The sequence below is a fragment of the Psammomys obesus genome, unplaced genomic scaffold (assembly GCF_907164565.1).
Source record: "Psammomys obesus unplaced genomic scaffold, mPsaObe1.curated_primary_1811, whole genome shotgun sequence".
NCBI lineage: Eukaryota > Metazoa > Chordata > Mammalia > Rodentia > Muridae > Psammomys > Psammomys obesus.
Genome location: NW_026585687.1, coordinates 6,300,800 through 6,311,278, shown reverse-complemented (window position 1 = coordinate 6,311,278; position 10,479 = coordinate 6,300,800). Strand labels below are relative to the sequence as shown.

General features: G+C 39.1%; 1 pseudogene; it reads right to left on the bottom strand.

The window, feature by feature from the left end:
* Nucleotides 1-3,964: 3,964 nt before the first annotated feature.
* LOC129665535 (transmembrane emp24 domain-containing protein 2-like) lies at nucleotides 3,965-4,545 on the bottom strand (annotated as a pseudogene).
* Between the last annotated feature and the right edge of the window lie 5,934 nt (nucleotides 4,546-10,479).

Below are 10,479 nucleotides of genomic sequence, written 5' to 3'. Positions count from 1 at the left end.
CTTTGAACTAGACTGCTGGTATCCTGACAACTGAGTCTTATAATGCCCTAAGGACCCATCCATTCACCTTGATCCACAGGAAGTTGATAAAAGAGAACTACAGTCTTTTTCTCTATTAATCTCCTACCTAAGGTGGCAGATGGTTAAAAGGGAGGTAAAGGTGCTTAAGAACCCTCAATAAAGTAGGTTTGGTGAAAAATCTAAACCAACAGAAGCTTTTCATTTTTATGAAGTCTTATTTATTAACCATTACTCTCAGTGTCTGTGCTACTGGTACTAGTGGTATTCTGTTCAGAAAGTTGCCCCCTGTGTCTATGTGCTCAAAGCTATTCATCACTTTCTCTACTATCAGGTTCAGTGTATCTGTATTTTTTTTTAATTTTCATTTGTTTTCACAATTTATTTATTATATATTCCAGTTGAAGTCCCTTCCTCAATTCCTCTAAGTCCCACCCTCTCCCTATCCTCTTCCCCTAGTCCACTGAAAGGGGGAGTTCGCCTCCTTTGCCATATGCCCATAGCTTATTAAGTCTCATCAGGACTATCTGGATATTCTTCCTCTGTGGCCTGGTAAGGCTATATCGCCAGGGGCAAGTGATCAAAGAGGATGCAACTGAGCTCATGACAGAGGCAGGCTCTGCTTACCTGGCTTCCCTTACTTCCTTCCCTTCCCTTACTTGGGAACCCACATGGAGACTGAGCTGCCAATCGGCTACATCTGAGCAAGGGGTCTATGTCCTCGCCATGCATGGTCCTTGGTTGGTGCATCAGTCTATGCAGGATCCCCTGGGCTCAGATATTTTTAGCTTTGTTGGTATCAACAAGGACCTTTGCTCAACTATGTTCATAGCAGCTTTATTTATAATAACCAGAATCTAGAAACAGCCTAGATGTCCCTCAGCTGAGGAATGGATACAGAAATTGTAGCACATTTTCATAATGGAATACTACTCAGCTATTTAAAACAAGGAAATTCTGAAATTTGCAGACAAATGGATGAAACTAGGAACTCATTCTGAGTGTGGGAACCCAGAAACAGAAAGACAGGCATGGTATACTCTCACTTTTAAGCAGATGTTAGCCGTATAATATAGGATAACCATACTAAAATCAACAGACCTAAAGAAGCTAAGCACTAAGGAGGACCTTAGGGAGAATGCTTAAATCTAGTTCAGAATGGCAAACAGGATAGACACTGAAAGAGGTGGAAGAGAGGAAACAGGATGGAAATGTACTATAGAGGGTCCTCTGAATGGCTCCTCCCAACAGGAGATCAAAGCAGATACTGAGACTAACAACCAAACTTTGGGCAGATTGCAGGGAGTCTTATGGAAGAAGGGGGAGATAGAAAGACCTGGAGGGGACAGGAGTGTATCTGGTTTTATCTTGAGGTCTTTGATCTATTTAAAAACTTGAGTTTTGTGCAGGGTGATAAACATGGATCAATTTGCATCCTTCTAAATGAAAAATCTAAATAGACCAGCACCATTTGTTGAAGATGCTTCTTTATTTACAGTGTGTATTGCTGGCTTACTTACCAAAATCAAGTTTCCATAATTGTGAGGATTTATGCCTGGGTCTACAGTTCACTTCCATTAATCTGAGTGTTCATTTTATTCCAATACCATGAGATTTTTAATGCAATAGCTCTGTAGTACACTTGAATTCAAAGATGACAAATACCACTTCTTTGTTCTGGGCTGCTCTAACTATCTTAGGGTTTTTTCCACGTGAAGTTAAGTATTGTCCTTTTAAGGTTAGTAAGGAATTATGTTAGAGTTCTAATGGGGATTGCATTGAATCTGTGTAAATCTTTTGATAGGATGGCCATTTTTACTATTTTAATTCTACTGATCTGTAAGAATGGAGATCTTTCCATCTTCTGATATATTCTTCAATATCTTTGCATCTCCTGATATCTTTTTTTTTCTTCAAATCCTTGAATGTTTTATAATACAAGTCTTTTGCTTGCGTGGTTAGATTTACCCAACATATTATATATTATTTGTGACATTTGTAGAGGGTGTTGTTTCCCTAATTTCTTTCTCAGCCAATTATCATTTGTATATAATTTTTTTAGTTAATCTTGTATCCAGCCATCTTTCTGAAAGTACTTTTCAGCTGTAGGAGTTTTCTAGTGAGAACTCATCTAAAATACTTCGACTCTTTCCTTTTCAATTTGCATCCTCTTCATCTCTTTCAATTTTCTTACTACTCTAGCAGGAACTTCAATTGCTATATTAAATAGGCACAGAAAGAGTAGAACAGGCATGTCTTTTTCCTGGTTTGAGTTGAATTGCTTTGAGTTTCTCTCCATTTAACTTGATGTTGGATATAGCCTTGCTGTAAATTGCCTTGATTATATTTAGGTATTTACTTTGTATCCCCAATTTCTCCACTACTTGTATCATGAAGGCATGTTAAATTTTGTCAAAGGCTTTTTCAGCATCTAATAAGAGATCGTGTGGGTTTTTCTTTCAGTATATTTTTACTTTGAATTATATTCAATGATTTTTTATATGTTTAACATTCCCTGCATCTCTGCAATAAAGCCTACTTGATCATAGTGGATTATTTTTTTATATGTTCTTGGATTTAATTTGCAAGTATTTTGTTGCATATTTTTGCATCTATGTTCATAAGGAAAGTTTATCTGTAATTTTCTTTCATTGTCGAGTCTTTATATAGTTTGGGTGTCAAGATAATATGGCATTATAAAATAAATTAGGCAATGTTCATTCTGTTTCTATTTTGTGGAATAATTTGATAAGTATTGGTATTAATTCTTCTTTGAAATTCTGGTAGAATTCTGCCCTAAAACCATCTGGTCGTGGACTTTCCTTAGTTTGGGAAACTTTTAATGGCTGCTTCTATTTCACTAGGTTTTATTTTGTTGATCTCCATTGAAAAGTTTGGTGTAATTCTAGTAGATATGTCTTTATATGGTACTTTGTCTTTTTACTTTACAGTTTTAAATATTCTTTCTTTGTTCTGTACATTCAGTTTTTTTTTTTTTTTATTATTATGTGGTAAAGGGACTTTCTTTTCTGGTCCAATCTGTTTGGGGTTCTGCGTGCTTCCTGTATCTTTATAGGGCATGTCCCTTTTTGGTTTAGAACATTTTTCTTCTATGATTTTGTTGAAAATATTTTCTGGGCTTTTAAGATAATATTCTTTTCCTTCCTCTATTTCTATTATTCGAAAGCCTCATCTTTTCAGAGTACTCATATTTCCTGTATGTTTTGTGACAGCAATTTTTTAGATTTAACATTTTATTTGACCAATATACACATTTTTTTCTATTGTATCTTCAATGCCTGTGCTTCTCTTGTCCATCTCTTGTATTCTATTACTGAAGCTTTCATCGGTTTGTGTTTACTTTATTGGTTCTATTTTCATTTTCAGGTCTTGAACAGTTTTGACTCCTTCGACTGTAAGTTTCTCTCTCTCTCTCTCTCTCTCTCTCTCTCTCTTTCTGTATGTGTGTGTGTGTGTGTGTGTGTGTGTGTGTTTCTGTAAGGGATTCATTTCCTCAAAATATTTGCTTGTGTTTTCCTGACTTACTTTGAGGGATTTGTTTATTTTCTCCAATTGTTTGTGTTTTCCTGACTTTTTTTGAAGGATTTATCCATTTTCTCTTTAAGGAATTCTATAATCTTCATATAATTAGTTTTAAGGTCTTTTTTCTTGTTCTTCAGCTATGTTTGAATATTTAGGGTCTGTTGCAGCAAAACAGATGGGATCTGGTGTTTTGGCAGGCATTGCCTGTCCAGCCTCTGAACTCTTCAAAGGATACGTATAATTGTGAAGCATTCAAATAAAAATTATAGAACAAGGAAATGTCAAATTTTCACTTTAATGTTCTTAAACAGGTTTTCTCCGGTACCTATTGTGAACATTCAGAAAATAAAAATGCGTAAACTTATGACATTATTATGATCAAGGCATTTGATAAACAAGTCAATCATGAATTTGGATCAATAGAAAAATGCCTTTTAAACAACCCTCTGCTGTACAACAAAAAATAAAAAAAAAAAATCTTCAGATAGTAGATCTGTCCCAGAGTCATGACAACTAGAACAAGAGCTTCAAAGAAGAACCAAACTGCCACTCTGCTCCTTGTGTTATTGTTGATGGCTCATAAATCATTTTTTCTAGCTTGTTCTGAGGAGCTTCTATCTCTGTGTCTTGTTCTTTGGGAACCTCACCAATATCAATGATGAACATTACTATCACTCGTGTTATTGTGGACATCCTATTACTAAAGCAGAACTTGAGTGTCACAGTCATGTGGGTTGCAAATGTGTACTTCCATCAGGTCTCTGGGTCTTCATTATAGATCCCTTTATTTTATGGTCTTGTGATCTCCACATTGATGTCCAGGAAGTCACTCTCATCCACATTGAAGATGAAGTCTATCTTGGTGCCTGAGGTGACCAGCTCAAAGAAGCACTTCTCAGAATGCACATCAATATTGACATAGTAGCTTGAGGCCATGGCCAGCAGCTGAGCCAACAACACTGACAGCTCTGCTAGCACCAACATGGTGCAGCAAGGGCAAAGCCTGGGGCCCCTAGAGCTGCCAGCACTGAAAATGGTACTATTTTCATCTTCTTTTATAAATGTGAAAGGAAGCAAATAATAATTTCTATTAAAACTTTAAAAATTGTGTCTGTACCCATTCCTCCATTGATGGACATCTGGGTTGTTTCCAGCTTCTGGCTATTACAAATAAAGCTGCTATAAACATGGTTGAGCAAATATCCCTCTTGTGTACTTGAGCAAACTTTGGGTATATACCTAGCAGTGGTATAGCTGGGTCTTGAGGAAGCACTATTCCTAATTGTCTTAGAAAGCGCCAGATAGATTTCCAGAGTGGTTGTACTAGTTTACATTCCCACCAGCAGTGGAGGAGGGTTCCCTTTTCTCCACAACCTCTCCAGCATGTGTTGTCCCTTGAGTTTTTCGTTTTGGCCATTCTGATGGGTGTAAGGTGATATCTCAGGGTCGTTTTGATTAGCATTTCCCTGATGGCTAATGAGGATGAGCATTTCTTTAAGTGTTTCTCTGCCATTCGATATTCCTCTGTTGAGAATTCTCTGTTTAGCTCTGTTCTCCATTTTTTAATTGGATTACTTGGTTTGCTGCTTTACAGCTTCTTTAGTTCTTTGTATATACTCGATATTAGTCCTCTGTCAGATAAAGGGTTAGTGAAGATTTCTTTCCCAATCTGTAGGCAGGCGTTTTGTTTTGATGACAGTGTCTTTTGCTTTACAGAAGCTGTTCAGTTTCATGAGGTCCCATTTATTGATTGTTGCTCTTAGAGCCTGTGCAGTTGGTGTTCTGTTCAGGAAGTTGTCTCCTGTGCCAATGAGTTCTAGGCTGTTCCCCAATTTTTCTTCTAACAGATTTAGAGTATCTGGTTTTATGTTGAGGTCTTTGATCCACTTGGACTTTAGTTTTGTGCAGGGTGATAAATATAGATCTATTTTCATTTTTCTGCATGTGGACATCCAGTTGGACCAGCACCATTTGTTGAAGATGCTGTCTTTTTTCCATTGAATGGTTTTGGCTTCTTTGTCAAATATCGAGTATTCATAGGTGTGTGGGTTTATTTCTGGATCTTCTATGCAGTTCCATTGATCCTCCTTTCTGTTTTTATGCCAATACCATGCAGTTTTTATTACTATTGCTTTGTAGTACAACTTGAGATCGGGGATGGAGATACCTCCAGATGATCTGTTGTTGTACAGGATTGTTTTGGAGATTCTGGGTTTTTTGTTTCTCCATATGAAGCTGAGAATCTTTTTTTCAAGGTCTGTAAAGAATTGAGTTGGTATTTTGATGGGAATTGCATTGAATCTGTAGATTGCTTTTGGCAGGATGGCCATTTTCACAATGTTAATCCTACCAATCCATGAGCACGGGAGATCTTTCCATCTTCTGAGATCTTCTTCAATTTCTTTCTTCAGAGACTTGAAGTTTTTCTCAAACAGGTCTTTCACTTGCTTGGTTAGAGTCACCCCAAGGTACTTTATGTGGTTAGTGGCTATTGTGAAGGGTGTTGTTTCCCTAATTTCTTTCTCGGCCCTTTTGCCCATCAATGGAGGAATGGGTACAGAAACTGTGGTATTTTTACACAATGGAATACTACTCAGCAATCAAAAAGGAGGAAATCATGAAATTTGCAGGCAAATGGTGGGATCTAGAAAAGATCATCTTGAGTGAAATATCCCAGAAGGAGAAAGACAAACATGGTATATACTCACTTATGTAGACCTATAAGATATAATAAACATAATGAAATCTATACACCTAAAAAAGATAATCAAGAGAGCAGACATGGGGTAAGATTATCAATCCTCGTTTACAAAGACAGATGGGATGCACATTGAACATTGACAGGAGTCTACTGAGCGCATTGGAAAGACTCTAACTAGCAGTGTTTTCAAAGCAAAGACTCATGACCAAACCTTTGGCAGAGTACAGGGAATCATAAGAAAAAAGGGGAGTTAGTCTGATAAGGAAAGGATAGGAGCCCCACAAGGACCAAAGATATCTGGGCACAGGGTCTTTTCTGAGACTGACATGCAACCAAGGACCATGTATGAATGTAACCTAGAACGTCTGCTCAGATGTAGCCTGTGGTAGCTCAGTAACCAATTGGTTTCCCATAGTGAGGGGAACAAGGACTATTTCTAACAGGAACTCAATGACTGGCTCTTTGGCCTCCCCACCCCCCAAGGGAGGAGCAGTCCTGTTAGGCCACAGAGGAGAGCTATGCAGCCAGTCCTGAAGATACCTGATAAAACAGGATCAGATGAATGGGGAGGAGGTCCCCCCTATCAGTGGACTTGGCAAGGGGCATGGTGGAGATGAGGGAGGGAGGGAGGGACTGGGAGAGAATGAGGGATCTGGACATGGCTGGGGTACAGAGTTAATAAAATGTAACTGATAAGAAAAAAATAAAATAATAAAATAAAGAAACTTTAAAAATTGTGATGTCTTAGCCCTTTATCAGCTTTTAAGTTCATTTAACATAAGAGAAATGTCTCTCATACTTCAAGTTTCTTTAACGTGCAAAAGGTGCAAGTCACACCCAAAGCATCATTTCTGTATAACTTTTTTAAATGCATTTAAATTACTCAAAGTCAAAGGATCATTCTGTTAAAATTGTTTCTTGAAGCAATTTGTGCTCATCTTACGGTTTGGGTGGCATTTAAGTTGGAAGGTTCCACTAAATGCATTCTGACATTTAAAAAAATATCAGCCATTGTTTTCATGGGAAATGCATTATTTCAACCATGCACATCACAGACAAAAAGCTTCACAGTTTAAGAGCATCTGCTTAATAACCTAATATTTTTAAAAGGGCAGTTTCTTTTTTTGTGCTTTTATTTTTTTATATATATATTTTTATTAATTACACTTTATTCACTTTGTATCCCCCCTGTGGTTCTCTCCATCCTCCCGTCCCAATCCTTCCCTTCCTCCACCCTCTGCATGCATGCCCCTCCCCAAGTCCACTGATAGAGGAAGACTTCTTTTCCTTCCTTCTGATCCCAGTCAATTAGGTCTCATCAGGAGTGACTGCATTATCTTCTTCTGTGGCCTGGTAATGTTGCTTCCCCCTCAGGGGGAGGTAATTAAAGAGTAGGCCAATCAGTTCATGTCAGAGACAGTCCCTGTTCCTATTACAATGAAACCCACTTGAATACTGAACTGCCATGGGCTACATCTGTGCAGGGATCTTAGGTTATCTCCATGCATAGTCCTTGGTTAGAGTATCAGTCTCAGGAATGACCTTTGTGCTCAGATTTTTTGGTTCTGTTGCTCTCCTTGTGGAGTTCCTGTGCTCTCCAGATCTTACTGTTTCCCAGTTCTTTCCCAAGATTCCCTGCACTTTGCCCAAAGGTTTCCCATAAGTTTTGGCATCTACATTGATAGTCTGTAGGGCAGAGCTTTTCAGAGGTCCTTCTGATGTCCAGCCTCTTTGAAAAGGGCAGTTTCTTATTTTTGTTTTTAAACCTATCCATTCTATACTCCATCTTCACTTGCCTTAATTCATTCTATTTGGTCTACCAGGAAGAGATCAGAATAATATGTTTAGAATGCCTCCTAAACATAAAGATGACAAACCAACAAGACTTGGTGACATTTCTTCACATAACTAACAGTATGTACTTATGAATATTATACTCTCTCCTTGAAAATGTAAGAGACAGCAATGAAACAAAAAAATTCCCTGTCTTTGATACCTGTACTGCCTACAAATATGTGTTTTATGAGATCAAAACTATTATATTCATATGCAAAATCCATAGTTCTAATATGAAATGTAATAATAAACTCTATACATTATAGACCATAGTCTCTCTCTCTTTCTTTCTCTCTCTCTCTCTCTCTCTCTCTCTCTCTCTCTCTCGTGTTTTGAGACACTGTTTATCTCTCTGGCATTGGTTGTTCTGGACTTACATTATAGACTAGGTTTGCCTTGAACAGAGATCCACCTGCCTCTCCCTCCTGAGTGCTGATATTAAAGGTATGTACCACAGTGCCTAGGTCTCCCACAAAGGCCAAAGTGTGGTCTCCAACAAAGGCAGAAAGAGGTGAAGAGGTGGTTGGTTGGTACAATGACTAAGGAAGGTCTCCAAAAGGGGTTCAAGCAGGCTGTGATGAGGTCTGAAGGAAGTCTCTGACCAAGGTCCAGGGAGATTTAACAAGACCTGAAAGAAGATATGACCAGGGAAGTGTGTGGACTCTGATCAGAGGAAAAAGAAGGTTTTGATGGGTGCCTAAGACAGTCTCTGAACAAAGCCTCAAGAAGCTATAACCTTATGATAGTCAACAATAACAAAAGGAGAAAAAGTGGTATCTAATTAGAATCAAAGGAGACTTTGACTAAAGTTTAAAGAAGTCTCCAATGGGGGCCAAGAGAGGTCTTCAACATGCCTGGGAGTGGTTTCTGACTACAGGGTATGAAGAAGGATCAAGGTATTCTCCTACCAGGGCAGATAAAGGCCTTTGACAGGGTCTAGAAAGTTCTCTAGCAGAAGGCAAGAGCAATCTCCTTCCAGACATGAAAGAATATGGCACAAGAGATCAAAGCAGTCTTTAACTGGTCTCAGTCAGAGAACTGAGAAGTTTCTCTGACCACGGCAGAAGAAGGTTAATATTAGGGCCAATGGAGATCTCTGGCACCATTCCATAGAACATCTTAGGAACGCTGAAGACACACTTTGACCAGGGTCAAGAGATATCTTTAAAGGGATATAAGAACGGTCTCTGATGAGGACAGAGGGAAACTACGAAGAGGGGAAAGCAAAGATGAGGGATGCTCAAGCCAGAAGAGGCTTTCACCAGATTCAACAGAAGCTCTTAGCAAGACCTAAGTCAATGTCTGTTTGGGAATGAGGGAGGCTCTAACACAGCTGTGACAAGTTTCAAGAGAGACAGTCAAGGTCTCTGTGCCCCAAGGAAAGTTTTCCACTAGTACCTGGCTTACAAAGGGCTCTAGCCAAGGCAATCATAGGATGCAATGAGATACCTAGAAAATCTCTAATTTGGATCTCTAGAGGTTTACACCAGGGCAAAGAAGGCTCCCATTGGTGCCTATGTGGTCTGTCTCCAGTGAAGGAAGTGAAAAGCTTTGATATTGGCAAAAATCAGTTTGGGGCTAAGGTACAAGGAGACTCAGACAAATGTCTGTGGAAGCTCCTACCCAGCTAGAGGACAATCTCTAAGCAGGATGAAAGATGGCTTTTAGGAGTGCTTAGTGGGTTTCTCAGCCATGGCTGAGGGAAGATTCAACAGGCAAGGGGCTATGGGATGTCTCTGAAAAGGACAAAGACATACTTAGGAGCAACCAAAATGTTTTCTGACAAGAGTCAAAGTGGAGCTCTATTGTAAGCTAAGGCAGTCATGATCCAAAACCTGGGAAGCTTGTGCCATGGCCTAAAGTGTTCTAGGCAGAACACAAGGAGGGGTTAGAATAGAGGACAATTGCAGTCTCTGAAGAGAACTAAGGAAGGCTTCAATCAGTACTTTTTGAGACTGTGACAAGGGCCAAAGTCATCCTGTGACCACAACACAGTGGGAGGATAAAGGGTGAAGTCTCACTAGAAGTTTGAGGATTCTCTGAAACTAGAGCTGAGGGAGGATTCAATTGATCTGAAGAAGGAGTCATTGAGACAGAGGGACATCTCTAATGATACTCCTATGGTAGTATCTGACCATGTAATGGCTGAGAGTGTGAGTGTTACAGCTACAGCTTGGTACTTTGGTAGTCAGGAGCCAAGGAATACCACAAACACATATCACACCACAAACCTCACAGAAGAGATTTATTAAGAGAGAAAAACTCAGAATGGCTGCCTCTGCTTAGACAAGAAGCAACAGAGAACATGGCAGAACACAGTGATTATATAGTGTTTCATGGGGGGGGGGGGGGGTTGTCTTTCCAAGATGCTCTAGTATTGG